The sequence below is a fragment of the Solanum dulcamara genome, chromosome 2, assembly GCF_947179165.1.
Source record: "Solanum dulcamara chromosome 2, daSolDulc1.2, whole genome shotgun sequence".
Lineage (NCBI taxonomy): Eukaryota > Viridiplantae > Streptophyta > Magnoliopsida > Solanales > Solanaceae > Solanum > Solanum dulcamara.
The window spans coordinates 69,847,452-69,862,932 of record NC_077238.1 but is presented as its reverse complement, the minus strand read 5'-3'; the positions used below and the strand labels follow the sequence as shown (position 1 = coordinate 69,862,932).

Here is a 15,481-nt window from a genome sequence, read left to right as displayed (position 1 = left end):
ATTTTTAATTTCTTTATTTTCTATTATCCTCAAAATATTTGCCGAAAACTATAATAATAATAATAATAATAATAATAAAAAAAAAATTATTATTATTATTATTATTATTATTATTATTATTATTATTTTTAAAAAAGCTAGACTTAGGAGAGGTGATGTGGCATGCCTCTAAAGTCAAAAATGACAAATCTTTTTCAATATTTTGGTATTTTCTTTTATTTATCCTATTTATATGATATATTAGAAATTTCAAAAATTATTTCTTAATTTCATTCTTTTAATTATCCATCCCCTTTTAAGTTTAGAAAGCCCAAAAGTCATTGTCATTAATTTAATATTTTAGTGATCATTTATTATGCAATATAATAATATTATAAAGCAAACTTATATTTTTATCTTTTTTCCTCTTTTTTATGCTTATTTTTAATTCTTTTGATGTATAATTAACAAATTTTTTTTAAAAAAAGACAACGAAAATTGTAAAGAAAAAATGAATAGTTCCGTAACATAAAGTTTCCCTTTTTCTGATTTTTATTTGTCTTAACAAACATTCAACATAACAACAACAACCCAGTGAAATCCCACAACGTGGGGTCTGGGGAGGATAAAGTGTACGTAGACCTTACTCCTACCAAGGTAGGACGACTGTTTCCGAGAGACCCTCGGCTCAAAAGAAGCATAAAAAGAGGTCAGATAAGGCTAAGAAGTTCAAAGCGTTATGAGAAAGCAAATAACGAATAACGCAAATAACAAGAGCAACATAGATAAAATAGAGTAATCAAAGTGCAGAAAGTGATAGAAAGATAATAACAGAAGTCAGAGCACATGAAATTATTGTGCGCTAATGCGCCTACTAATACGGAATAACAACGAGACTATGTACTAGCCTTCTACCCTAATATGGGTCCTCCACACCCTCCTATCTAAGGTCATGTCCTCGGTAAGCTGTAACTACATCATGTCCTGTCTAATCACCTCTCTCCAATATTTCTTCGGCCTACCCCTACCTCTTCTAAAACCATCCATGGCAAGCCTCTCACACCTCCGCACTAGGGCATCTGTGTCTCTCCTCTTCACATGCCCAAACCATCTCAGTCGCATTTTCCGCATCTTATCTTCCACCGAGGCCACTCCTACCTTGTCCCGAATAGTCTCACTTCTAATCTTGTCGCTCCTAGTATTCCCACATATCCATCTCAACATTTTCATCTCGGCTACTTTCATCTTTTGAACGTGAGAGACCTTAACTGGCTAATACTCTGCCCCATACAAACATTCAACATAATCAGTAATAACTTTTTTTGATTAGGACATATGGAAGAAAATAAAATTGATAATTATTTGTCTTAAAGTCCTATTAAAAGTGATAATTAATTACTCTCTTTATTAATTTATCAGAAGAATTCTTTTCTTCCTTTAAAATGATTTCTAAAGAACAACAACATTAATAAACTCGATGTGATTTCATAATGCGATTTGAAAAGAGGAAAAATGTAAGCAGATCTTACTTCTATCTTTGAGAAGATAGAGATGTTATCTTTTAAAATTTAATTGTCCACAAACTGATTCAAAATAAAATAGCAGACTTACAAACATTACTGTTGACAGACAATTTTGGCCCTCCAAAATGTAGGAACAAACTTTCGTATATTTTATTGTTTTCAAATCACGCTTGTATAATTATGCTTAGTGTGTTATTATTTCATTGTAGTGTCCAAATCAATTTAGATCTTCATTATTTTATAAAATATGAGAGTTCTATCTTTTTCTCACCAGGCATAAATATTGAGTAGTATTATCTACTCAAACTTAAGTAATTGAAAATAATTATCATGTTTTTTATAGAAATTTAAATCCTATAATTTTCTACTACCCTTGTTTATGTGTATGCAAACTCTTGTCTTTATTTTTTCTATAATTAGTAGTATTTTAATTTATTTTTCTTATTCTTGCCGTATAATATTTTAAGACTACATAATGTAAAAAGTCACTTTAAGAATTGAATTGAGCTTGTTCTAAAATTGGTCATCTAAAATTCTTCCACTCTTTATCTTTGTCATCTACGACAATTTAGTAGGCACACTTTAGCTTTTCAAATTGCACATGCACAAGAAAATATCGAACAATGAGAAGACAGTATGAAAATATTTGCTTATTATTTCATTATTTTATTTATTTATATATATATATAATTATATACCACTTGTCCCCTAGGTAAAAACTGCTACTATTAATATACCCATCCCATCAACAATACCCATCACCTTTTGTTCCCTTTATATATATATATATATATATATATTTATTTATCCGCCATATTTATTCAAATTAATAATAATTATATATATATATATATATATTTACACATATATGCATATTTCATATATAACCTTTAAAGACTATACAATAATAAAAAATATTTTATTTTATTTTATTTTCTCATTCGTATTCATGCATTTATTTTTCTAGTAATCAAATGCTTTGCATTTACTTTCTAGTTTAATTTATATATTTTTTTATTATTATTATTTTATTTTATTTTTTGATAATGACAAGAATGCATCTTCATGTTCAAGATAACTTGTATTTTTAATTAGTTATTATTATTTGAATAAAATATCATCAAGTATTGTCTGCCATATAATATTTGTGACCCTCACAAGAATAGTTTTTATCTTCTCCACACTAACCAATCTACTGCACATTCCAATAAACTAAAAACAAAAAAACCCATATACCCACTAGGAGATGTTCCCCGACAATTTCAAATGTTGACAAGATCCCACTACACTTTTTCTTTTCTTTATAATATATCCGTACATACACAGCAACGCTCCTTGATTTGATTTTATTTTTTAGACATTCTATTTTTTTATTACTATAATACCCTCCCTCAAATTTTTTTTAAAAAGGAGGACATTATAGCAACTTTGAAAAAAAAAACCCTTTTGAGTTCCTAGTTCAGCCTCTATAAATACCAACATTTTGTGCTCATTGAAGAGAGGATTTTTTGATCAATTTTCAGCCATCAATATACAACAAGAGTTGTCTGAAACACCCCGCTTTCTCTTAGAAATATCTAGTGTTTATTTTCTTTTGCATGTTTGAGTTATAAGTAAGTCGAGTTTGAGTGTAGATTCGGTGATCAAAGCATTTCCGTTCACTGCCCAGCAACAGGTAATATTTACTCCATTTTTCTTTTATTTTTCGTTGTTATTATGATAAAAAATGTTGTACTAAAATATTATCTTGCTAATTTTGTCATTTTTTTTATTTGCATGAACACTTTGGGAGCAAAAATGGAGTCTTGATTTGGGACTTTAAGAAATTCGAGTCCTTAAGACTCGATGAAATCATCACTTCCCTCACATGGAACCGATATCTTAGACCTCTCGAATAGCAAATAAAACAAGATGATCTCACTCGGATCCAATTCCGCTTGCTTATATTTTTAGCATTTTTATTATTTATTATTGTTGTTATGGTTATTGTCGTTATTATTGCTGCTACTGTTTTTATCATTATTGTTGTTATTTTTTTTATTTTTTCTTTCTGTTTCATTATTATTATTATTATTATTATTAGTATTGTTAGTAGTAGTAGTAGTAGTATATTTATTTACTGTTATTATTAGTATTTTTGTTATTATTATTATCCTTATTATTATCATTATTATTAGTATATTTTATTTACTGCTATTATCATTATTATTATTATTATTATTTTCGCTATTAATATTATTAACAGAAGTAGTAGTATATTTATTTTATTGTTAGTATTAGTATTACTATTATTATTATTATTATTATTATTATTATTATTATTATTATTATTACTATTATTTTTCGTTGTTATTATTAGTATTTTTTTTACCATTATTATTATTATTATTATTATTATTATTATTATTTTCGTTATTAACATTATTAGTAGTTGGAGTTATATTTTTTTATTTTTTACTGTTAGTATTATTATTATTATTTTTATTATTTTTATTATTAACATTACTAGTAGTTGGAGTTATATTTTTTATTTTTTTTACTGTTAGTATTATTATTATTATTTTCATTATTATTAGTATATTTATTTACTGTTAGTGTTATTATTATTATTATTAGTATTATTTTCTTTATCATTATTATCATTGGTATTTTATTTACTGTTATTATTATTATTATTATTATTTTCGTTAATAGTATTATTTAGTGTTACTATTATTATTGACAATAATAATATTTACTGCCATTATTAATATTATTATCTCTATTATTGTCGTTATTATTATTATTATTATTATTGTTATTATCATTATCATTATTATTATCGTTATTATTATTATTATTATTATTATTATTATTATTATTATTATTATTATTATTATTGTTATTATTAGTATTATTACTACTGCTACTATTATTAGTACTATTATTGCTATTACATATTAAACTTGCATATATGATTTGAATATGTTCTCACTCTTGAATGCAATAGTTAACATTATATACATTGTTTGGGTTTGAGTACCTCTAATTAAAATAGGTCATTATAATGACAACCTTCCATTTTTATATATAAAAGAGAGTAATATTTTTAGGCCAGGCTACTAGTAAAATCATTTTTATTTAAACACACTTATTTTTGCGTAAAACAATATTCGTATATTAATTTTAAGTTCGAAAATCTTTTTTAAATTATTTAGCTTTGTTTTCAAAATTTGAGCAACCTTTTTTCTAGTTTAATTATTTAACCTAAGTTTGGCCGGTAATCATTTTTAATGAATCTTAAAGGATGCTTAACCCCTTCCCTTTAGGATAACTAGAACCCTTACCTAGAATCTCATAAGTTAAGTAGACTACTAATCGGAATTCAGTTTTCAGCAGTAAAATTAGTTGATCATTTAGGTATCCTAATTTACCTTAAAAATAATTAGGTGACGACTCCTTAAAATTGAATAATTTAGGAATCATCAATGTGTTGTACATCGTTTGACCTCGAGTTAAAATAGGGTATAACAGCTTGGCGACTCCGCTGGGGATTGTAGGTTCTAAACCATAACAGACTTAGGTTAATAATTTGAATTTCTTTATATATTTTTTTTTAATTGTTTGATGATTTATGTTATTATTATTTATTTGCTATTGCTTGATATTAATGTATGTTTGCAATTATTTTGTTGCTTTATATATTTGAATATTTGTTACTGCTTTATATAAACTGTCATTCCGTTCATACTTCCTCCAATTCTGGAAAATTGACACTATCACACGTACACGTGAGGTGTGTTTTACGCACCCACAAAGTTTTTTTCAAAAAATCCCAAAATTTAGGAGAGTTGGCGTATGCGCGGGGTGTCCGGATCTTTTTCCGTGTGGCCGCGTAGCCTTCTCACTCGAGTTGTCCACTCGGGAACCTTTTGTCTAGTAAGCCAAATCTTAGAAAACATAAGATAGAGCTGTGCTTCCCTTCGATCTAAGTCATGCATGCATACGCCTTAGGTGGATTGACCCAAGGTGTCAATTCCACATTTAAGAAACCACCCATACGTCGACGGGTTTCATGACCCAATGACCAATAAGCATATTTTATGGAACGTGATAATGATAGACTGATCCAAGCCAATTTTGACATAATGAGTTTGGAAAATGTGTCCTCATTTTATTAATTTGTATTGTAGGATGGATTCAACTCCCCAAATACCCAAAATTAGGATGGTCGAGGGTGTCCCGTACAAATTGAAGAAATGGTGGGAAAATTTTAGCCCCATAGAGAAATCAACAATTACGAAAAAATTGGGCTTCCTCCCTATGCTATTCAAGGTCTCCCCGGATAATCATGTGGTTAGCGCATTACTTTCATTTTGGGATCCAGATCGTGTTGTGTTCGCATTCAAAGACTTTGAGTTAACACCCACATTGGAGGAAATCTACTATTTCACTAGTTTGAAGTATCGGGGAAGAAGTCAAATTATCCCACATGGTCAATCAGGGAAGAAATTTCTTCGATACTTAGGATTGAAAAACACTAGGAAACTAGGGTGTTTCAAACACAATTGGGTTTCCTTGGATTACTTATATGGGCGGTATGGATGTTCGGACAGTTACAAGTTATTCAGAAAAGAATTCTCTTGCACCTCTACCCATTGGCAAGTTAACCATCCTATTGCATTTGCTGTGGCTTTACTAGGAACCTTGGTATTTCCACAAGAACATGGGAAGATTAGCACTTGTATATGTTATGTGGCTAAAGCACTTTTCAAAGGAGTCGACGGAAAGGAAATCACTTTGGTTCCTATGATTTTGGCTGAAATATTTCGAGCTTTAGGAAAGTGTAAAAGAAGAGAAACAAGCTTCTTTGAAGGTTGCAATCTTCTTTTGCAAATGTGGGCGATGGAACATTTTTACCAACGTGATGATATGGTAGACATATGTTTCAGTAATGCAAATCATATTAACAGTTTTTATGATAGAATGAAAAGATTTGTGTGTCCAGTTGGTACTGATGATTGGTATGCGTTCTTGATTTCCCGCACTAGTGACCAAATTCAATGGAAATACCCACTACTCTCATGTCCTATTGCATTCATAAGGTGTAGAGGATTTTACTACATCGAGCTCATTGGATTGGAAGGTATCCAACCATATGCCCCAATATGCGTGCTTCAACAGTTCGGTCAAGCACAAATGATTCCTCTACAAGCAACTATGAAATCTTCTAAAATTTCCTTCGAATCAGACTTTAGAGTCCCTAGAGTTGATAAGATTCTTCATGAATGGGATAATATCATCACGCTAGAGGTAGGAGATGGACCAGCAAGAAGAACTCCAGAATATCAGGCATGGCTTCAAGAAGATCGCAATAGCATAAGCCCGGAAGGTGAACAGGGCTTTGAGGATATTAGGACGACGATTTGGATACGACACTGTCATCTTGGAACCAAAATAGTTACACCAGAAATGTGGGCTCAAATGGTGAATATAATACAGATTCTGGATAATGCGAGAGCAGGATCTAACATTGTTGGAGCATCATCTTCATCCACTTCACCATTTTGATTAAGAGCAAGAATTAGGCTAAGTCTTTGTTTCCATTTTTTGTCATCTTTTCATGTATTTTGTTGTTATTGTACCCTTTTATTATTGTTTAATGAAAATTGGATCTTTTGTCTTCCGAACTCAAATTATCTCAAGTTAATGGCTTGGATCAACCTATCATAAATCTCGTTATTTGGCATTTAGGCCCACCTTTGGCATAAAAGAGGTCCCGTGCATATTAGGTCGCATTTGTACTATTAATTTCTCTTCTTACTATGTGATTTATTTGCTATGCGGTACATGTTCCCTTATTTGCCAACACTATTTGCCTAATTGATTATTCGATTTATACTAATATATTTCTTTTCTTTTTGTTTCACAGAGGTTTCTTTTTTCTTTCTAATTTATTTCCCCAAAGGTTGATTCGTGTTGACTACGAACTGGCGGATCATCCATACTTCACTAGATCAAAAGGCCGATCACCCGCCGATATGACTGGTTCAAGTGCATCCGATCAAGATGGTTTAGGACTTGTCACTATCCCAAGAGATGAACCTGAGGCTTCAGGGGGAAGGGATCCTATTCCTTATAATGAACATATTGCTAACCTGATGCAACAAATGGCCAATATGCAAAGAGAGATCGATCGACTTCGAAACCTTACCAATTTATCCATTAGCCTAAATACACCACTTCATGAACATGGGGCAGATGCAACTATTCCACCTGTTGACTCTCCCTCGCCCCAAGACTTCCCTCCAAATCCTTCCCCTTTCAAAACCAATATGACTGCTCCTAAACAACCCGTCAACCAACCACAAGTCAATTTCGCAAATATCAACTCACAACAAACCAATCCACTACCTTTCACTACCCCTTATATTTCCCAAACTCCAGTCCTCCAAACTACACTTACCCAAGATCCACTCACCGAAACTAACCCACCTACCCAAAAAGCCCCACTCACCCAAACCAACCCACTCATCCAAAAATACCAAACGATCCAACATATACCTGTGACACATACTACAACTCCTAACATGCAATATGTGCCACAAGTATATGTAACAAAAGCTCAGCCTTTTGTTACTCCAATGCCAACCGTGCCAGAAGTCGATCCATATGAGGAGATGGAGAGAAAGGCTAGATCAAAAATAGATGAAAATGTAGCTAGGGAGATTTATAATTTGAAAGAAGCATTCAAAAGTATCCAACTTCACAAGGAGTGCGAAGGGTTTGAGTATGAGGATTTATGTGTTCATCCTGATGTCGAGTTGCCTGCAGGATATAAAGTACCAAAATTTGATGTGTTTGATGGGAAGGGAAATCCACGAGCTCATTTAAGATCGTATTGTGACAAGCTAGTTGGAGTGGGGAAAGATGAGGCCATTAGAATGAAATTATTCATAAGGAGTTTGATAGGAGAAGCACTGGATTGGTATACAAGTCAAGATCCGAAGAAATGGCATAGTTGGAGTATCATGGCACAGGATTTCATGGATAGGTTCAAGTTCAACACTGAGGCTATACCAGATAGATTCTATTTGATGAAATTAGAAAAAAAGTCGACAGAGTCTTTTAGAGAATATGCCATGAGATGGAGAGCAGATGCTGCAAAAGTTCAACCTCCGATGACAGAAAGTGAGATGACCTCTCTTTTTATACAATCTCAAAAGGATGCAACGTATTATGAAAAGATGATAAGCGTGGTAGGACAAAAGTTCTTTAAAGTTGTAAGGATGGGAGAATTCATTGAAGAAGGTATTAAAACTGGGAGAATCACTAATTTGGCAGCCTTGCAAGCAACAAGTAAAGCAATTCAGTCAGATTCAACTGGAGGAGCCTTTAAGAAGAAGAAGGACGGAGTGTCCGCTGTCATGACCATCCAAGAACGTAGGCCAAACCAAATGTGAACATACCAAAACCCTTTACCCCAACCTTCATACCATAGTCAGTATACCCAAGTCCCTCAGACATATTACCAGCCTTCTGTCGCCCCTTATCCAGTTTACACCACTCAGCCAATATATTATCCATCCAGAGCGCCTACTTATCCAAATCCCTCACAATACCGACCTACATACCCACCTCAATCCCATTATCAAACATAAAATCGCCCATCAAATCCACCTAGGCCCCGCCCAAACTTTGAAAGAAGACCACCCAAAACCTATACACCTTTAGCCGAACCTTTATCCCAACTATACGAAAGGTTGAGAACTGCAGGGATACTCCAACCAATCCAGGCACGAATTCCCAACCCCCTTCCCGGATGGTATGATGACACTAAGCATTGCGTCTATCACTCTGGAGCTGCTGGACATGACACCGAAAACTATCTTACTCTCAAGGATAAGATTGAGGCATTAATCAAAGAAGGAGTTATTCAACTCAGAGGTGCTGCCCCCAATGTAAATAACAATCCTCTGCCAGATCATGGGAATGTGAACATGATCACCATTGATGAAGAATGCAGTTTGGAAGGGACCATTTTGCCAATCAAAGAAGAGAAGAATGTCATGGCATCAGCCTTTATTGCTCCCATTATCACAATCCAGGCGCGAGCGCCATTTGAAGTAGAAGTTTTGGTTCCTAAACCTACGATTACAGTTTTGGTTGCTCAATCAACTCATTTTGATACTAAAGCAGTTCCCTGGAGTTACTCAACTAACACAAAGGACAAAGGGAAAGGAAAGATAGTTGTAGAAGTTGTTGCTGCCGGAATGACAAGATCGGGGCGATGTTATGCCCCTGAAGGTATTGCACGAGTCGGACCAAATAAGGAAGGTAACCAAAAGAGGGTCGTGATAGAAGCTGAAATAGAGGATTTTTGGAGGAAAATGCCAACAAAAGAATATTCTGTTGTTGAACAGTTGAAGAAGACTCCCGCCCAAATTTCCTTGATGTCATTATTGATGAGTTCTGAAACTCACAGGAGCACTTTGGTGAAAGTTCTAAGTGAAGCTTATATTCCAGCCGAGATCACAAGTGAGAATCTTTCAGCCATGGTAGGATAGGTTTTGGAAGCAAACAAAGTCTGTTTTCATGAAGAGGAATTACCATCAGAAGGTTTGGGACATAACAAAGCATTGAACATTACTGTCAGGTGCAGGGACAAGTTTATTTCTAGAGTTCTGATTGATAATGGTTCAGTCGTCAATATCTGTCCTTTCATTACCCTTCGAGCTTTGGGAATTGATATCGGGAAAATTCGTGAAAGTCATGTGAAGGTTAGAGGTTTTGATGGGACACAAAGGGGAGTCGTTGGCGAAATTAATTTGCCACTGCAAATTGGACCCGAGGAGTTCGTGGTAGAATTTCAAGTATTGGACATACCTGCTAGTTACAATTTATTGCTTGGGAGGCCTTGGATCCATATGGCTGGTGCGGTCCCTTCTATCCTGCACCAAAATTTGAAATTTGTTTGGAACCACCACGAGATTATTGTTCATGGAGAAGGTAGTAATTCCATGTATCCTGGCAATTCAATCCCTGTTGTTGAAAGTATGGAAGAACTGGATGGGTCTGTGTTCTATACTAAAGAGATTATGTGTGTCCATCAAACCGAAAGGGTAAAATTACCACGTGTGCTTGTGATGGTGGCTTGGGAAATATTGAAGAATAGTTTCATGCCTGGTCGAGGTCTTAGAGTGAACTTGGGTGGAATAGTGGAACCAATTCAATTGTCGGGCCAGAAATACACCTTTGGTTTAGGATACAAGCCTACTCCTGAAGAAGTCTCATTGGCCGATCTCAAAAGGAAAAGTGACATTTCATTTCCCCATCCCATCCCACACTTGAATCAGTCATTTTCCAAGGCATATATTATAAAGGAATCAGAAGAAGATGCTGAAGACACCCTCGTGGAAGGACTCAAAAACTTATTTATGGAAGAAGTGGAATGCAACATGATCTTGGAGGATTGTACCGAGATTCCGACCATATGGGATGTGGAGCCTGGAGATGCTTTGAACAATTGGACTTGTAACCCATCCCCGTTTCCTCAGAAATCTTGGTAGATATTTGTACTAGAATTAATGAAATAACATGATTCAAAATTGAGGCCTGAATCATGTTTAAGAATCTTTAAATTTTTTGCCTCCACTTTTGAAATCTTAAATGCCACGTCTAAGCCATATTTTTTGCTTTAAATTTCAAAATTTTGTACTTAATTATAAATTTTATTTATTTATTTTTACTCCCTTTCAGCGAGCAAATACATGAATCTGCCAATACCGAGAATGTGACATATAATGAAACGAGCAAACAAATCTCAAATACCAAGCAATCCTTTGCGGAATATGAAGAAGAGGTGCAGCCTGAAGAGTTGACTGAAGATTTTGAACATTTTGAGAATAAAATAAAGCCAAATTTGGATGAAACTGAGACGGTAAATTTGGGAGATTCAGAAGTAATGAAAGAAATAAGAATTAGCATCCATTTGACTCCGTCTCAAAGAAAGGAACTTATTGATATTTTGCGATAATATATGGATGTATTTGCATGGTCTTATGATGATATGCCGGGTCTAAGCACAAACATTGTTTCACATAAGTTGCCGACTGATCCATCTTGTCCCCCAGTCAAGCAAAAGCCAAGGAAGATCAAGCCTGATCTGAGTTTAAGAGTTAAGGAAGAAGTTTCTAAGCAAATCGATGCCAACGTCATTCGAGTCACAAAGTATCCTACATGGTTAGCTAACATAGTGCCAGTGCCAAAGAAAGATGGAAAAATCAGAGTATGTGTAGACTATCGAGACCTCAATAAGGCCAGCCCGAAAGATGATTTTCCACTTCCAAACATTCACATACTTATTGATAATTGTGCAAAGCATGAGTTGCAGTCATTTGTTGATTGCTTTGCAGGCTACCATCAGATTCTAATGGATGAAGAAGACGCTGATAAAACGGCATTCATCACACCTTGGGGAGTGTATTGTTATCGAGTAATGCCTTTCGGACTCAAGAATGCAGGAGCAACATACATGAGAGCTATGACTACCATTTTTCATGACATGATCCATAAGGAGATTGAAGTCTATGTAGATGATGTCATTATCAAGTCACAAAAGAGCTCAAATCACCTCACAGATTTGAAGAAGTTCTTTGATAGGTTGAGGCGGTATAATCTGAAATTAAATCCTGCGAAGTGTTCATTTGGTGTCCCTGCTGGAAAATTGTTGGGTTTCATTGTGAGTAGGAAGGGCATAGAATTGGATCCTTCAAAGATAAAGGCTATTCAAGACTTGCCCCCTCCAAAAAGTCGAAAGGATGTAATGAGTTTTCTTGGTCGACTGAATTACATTAGTCGATTCATTGCACAGTCAACTATAATTTGTGAACCAATTTTCAAGTTGTTGAGGAAAGATGCTGCTATTAAATGGACTGAAGATTGTCAACAAGCTTTTGACAGAATCAAGGAGTACTTGTCTAGTCCACCCGTCTTGGTACCTCCAAAATCGGGGAGACCATTGCTACTATATATGTCGGTATCGAATAATGAATTTGGATGTGTGTTGGGACAACATGATGAAACTGGAAGGAAAGAACAGGCTATATACTACTTGAGCAAGAAATTCACGCCTTATGAAGCCCGGTATACCTTATTGGAACGCACTTGTTGTGCCTTGACTTGGGTTGCACAAAAGTTAAGACATTACTTATGCGCGTATACCACTTTTCTCATCTCAAGGATGGATCCACTCAAATACATATTTCAGAAGCCTATGCCAACGGGGAAGTTAGCAAAATGGCAAATTTTACTAAGTGAATTCGATATTATTTATGTCACTCAGAAGGCCATCAAGGGACAAGCGCTTGCTGATCATCTTGCTGAAAACCCTGTGGATGAAGAGTACGAACCTCTTAAAACTTATTTCCCTGATGAAGAGGTGTTATTTATTGGAGAGGATATTTTAGAAGAATATCATGGGTGGAGGATGTTCTTTGATGGTGCTGCAAATTCTAAAGGAGTCGGTGCTGGGGCAGTGCTTGTCTCAGAATCAGGTCATCATTATCCAGTCTCAGCGAAATTCAAGTTTCTATGCACTAACAATATGGCGGAGTATGAAGCTTGTATTCTTGGACTCAGAATGGCTGTTGATATGAATATACAAGAATTGTTGGTTATAGGTGACTCGGACTTATTGATTCACCAGGTACAAGGCGAATGGAGCACCAAGAATATGAAGATACTCCCCTATTTGCAATGTGTGAAGGAAATATGCAAGAAATTTATCAAGATAGAGTTCAGGCATATTCCTAGAGCTCAAAATGAATTCACAGATGCCTTGGCAACCATGTCTTCTATGATTCAACATCCAGACAAGAATTACATAGATCCAATCAAAATCAATGTGCAGGATCAACCAGCCTATTGTTTCCATGTAGATGAAGAAATGGATGGAGAACCATGGTACTATGATATTGTGAGGTATCTCAAAGAAGGAGATTATCCAGAAGGCATAAGCAATATTCAAAAGAGAATACTGCGGAGGCTTGCAAATCACTTTTTCTTAAGTGGAGAAATCCTTTATAGGAGGACTCCAGATTTAGGTTTATTAAGGTGTGTTGACTCCCAAGAGGCGGGCAAGTTGATTGAAGAAATACATGGGGGTACTTGCGGGCCACACATGAATGGTTTTACTTTGGCAAAGAAGATTGTGCGGGCCGGATATTTCTGGATGACTATGGAAACAGACTGCATTTGCTTCGTGAGGAAATGTCATCAATGTCAGATTCATGGTGATTTGATCCGAGTTCCACCGAATGAACTCAATGTGACGAGTTCTCCTTGGCCGTTCGTAGCCTGGGGCATGGATGTCATTGGTCCTATTGAGCCAGCCGCATCAAATAGACACAGGTTCATTTTGGTAGCTATCGACTACTTCACAAAATGGGTAGAAGCATCCTCACATAAGTCTGTGACAAAGAAGGTGGTGACAGATTTGTTCGCAATAACATAGTTTGTAGATTTGGCATCCCCCATTCGATTATAACAGATAATGGGGCTAATCTCAATAGCGGTTTGATGCATGAGATATGTGATAAGTTCAAAATCGTTCACCGCAATTCTACTCCTTATCGACCACAGATGAATGGAGCAGTTGAGGCAGCCAACAAGAATATCAAAAGAATATTGCGAAAGATGATTGATAATTATAAGCATTGGCATGAAAATTTGCCGTTTGCCCTCCTCGGCTATCGCACCACGATTAGGACTTCGACTGGGGCAACACCTTATCTTTTGGTTTATGGAACAGAAGCAGTATTACCAATGAAAGTTGAGATACCATCCCTGAGGATAATCCAAGAAGCTGAGTTGAGTGATGCTAAATGGATACAAAGCCGATATGAACAGTTGATGCTCATTGATGAAAAGAGAATGAATGCAGTTTGTCACGGACAACTTTATCAACATAGGATGGCCAAAGCTTTCAATAAAAAGGTAAGACTGAGACAGTTCAAGCTGGGACAATTGGTGTTAAAACGGATATTCCCGCACCAAGAAGAAGCTAAGGGGAAGTTTGCGCCTAATTGGCATGGGCCTTATGTGGTTCACAGAGTGTTGACTGGAGGAGCGGTGATTCTAGCAGAAATGGACGGAAAGATATGGCCGAAAGCCATCAATTCAGATGCGATTAAGAAATACTATGTCTAGGAGCCTTTATATTGTTTTCATGTAATATTTCATGTAATATTGAAGAACTATGTTCCGACCTGATTCCCTTGGCGGGATACGTAGGAAACCCATATCGGGTCTGGTCACTTAGAAGAAATTATAAAGAAGATCCCATTGTTATGTACTATGAACTACGCCTGGCCTGATTTCCTTGGTGGGATACGTAGGCGGCCTGTATCGGCTTCGGTCACATTATGAGAAAATTTTCATTTCCCTCCTTCTTATTATTATTTCGTATATGATAATTACGTATAGTTTAGTTCATATTGGATACATAGGCAACCAGTAAAGGACTCGGCTCCTTTGTTTCAATTCTCAAGGAATGTATTCACGGATTACGTATGGTTTGGTCTTTTCGTTATCATGATGAAATATCATTATCTCTCTTTACCAAAACTGGGACAGTTTTGTGGGCAACATTACAAGAAGACATCAAGAAAATTGAAGAGTATATGGGAAATAGAATAATCAGGTTGAAGAAAGACTCCAGAAAAAGGACGTTTGCTTCGTTTCACGACATGTCGCAATCTAAAATTTTGCAGAAATTCTTTACTATTATATATATATATATATATATATATATATATATATATATATATAATTTATCTTATTACTTTTAATATGAACCTTTTCACCAAATATTTTCCTGTTGTGTATTAGCCAAGATTTAGAATAGATGGGGATTGCAAGTCCAAACTAAGTTGAAGAAAGAAGGAGTATGAAGAGCCAAAGCTTCAAAGTCAATGCGAATCAACCTCCCCCAAAACTCA

General features: G+C 35.1%; 1 pseudogene; it reads left to right on the top strand.

Annotated features, from left to right (window-relative positions):
- Positions 1–7,522: 7,522 nt before the first annotated feature.
- LOC129872590 (uncharacterized) lies at positions 7,523–14,690 on the top strand (annotated as a pseudogene).
- The last annotated feature ends 791 nt before the right edge of the window (positions 14,691–15,481 follow it).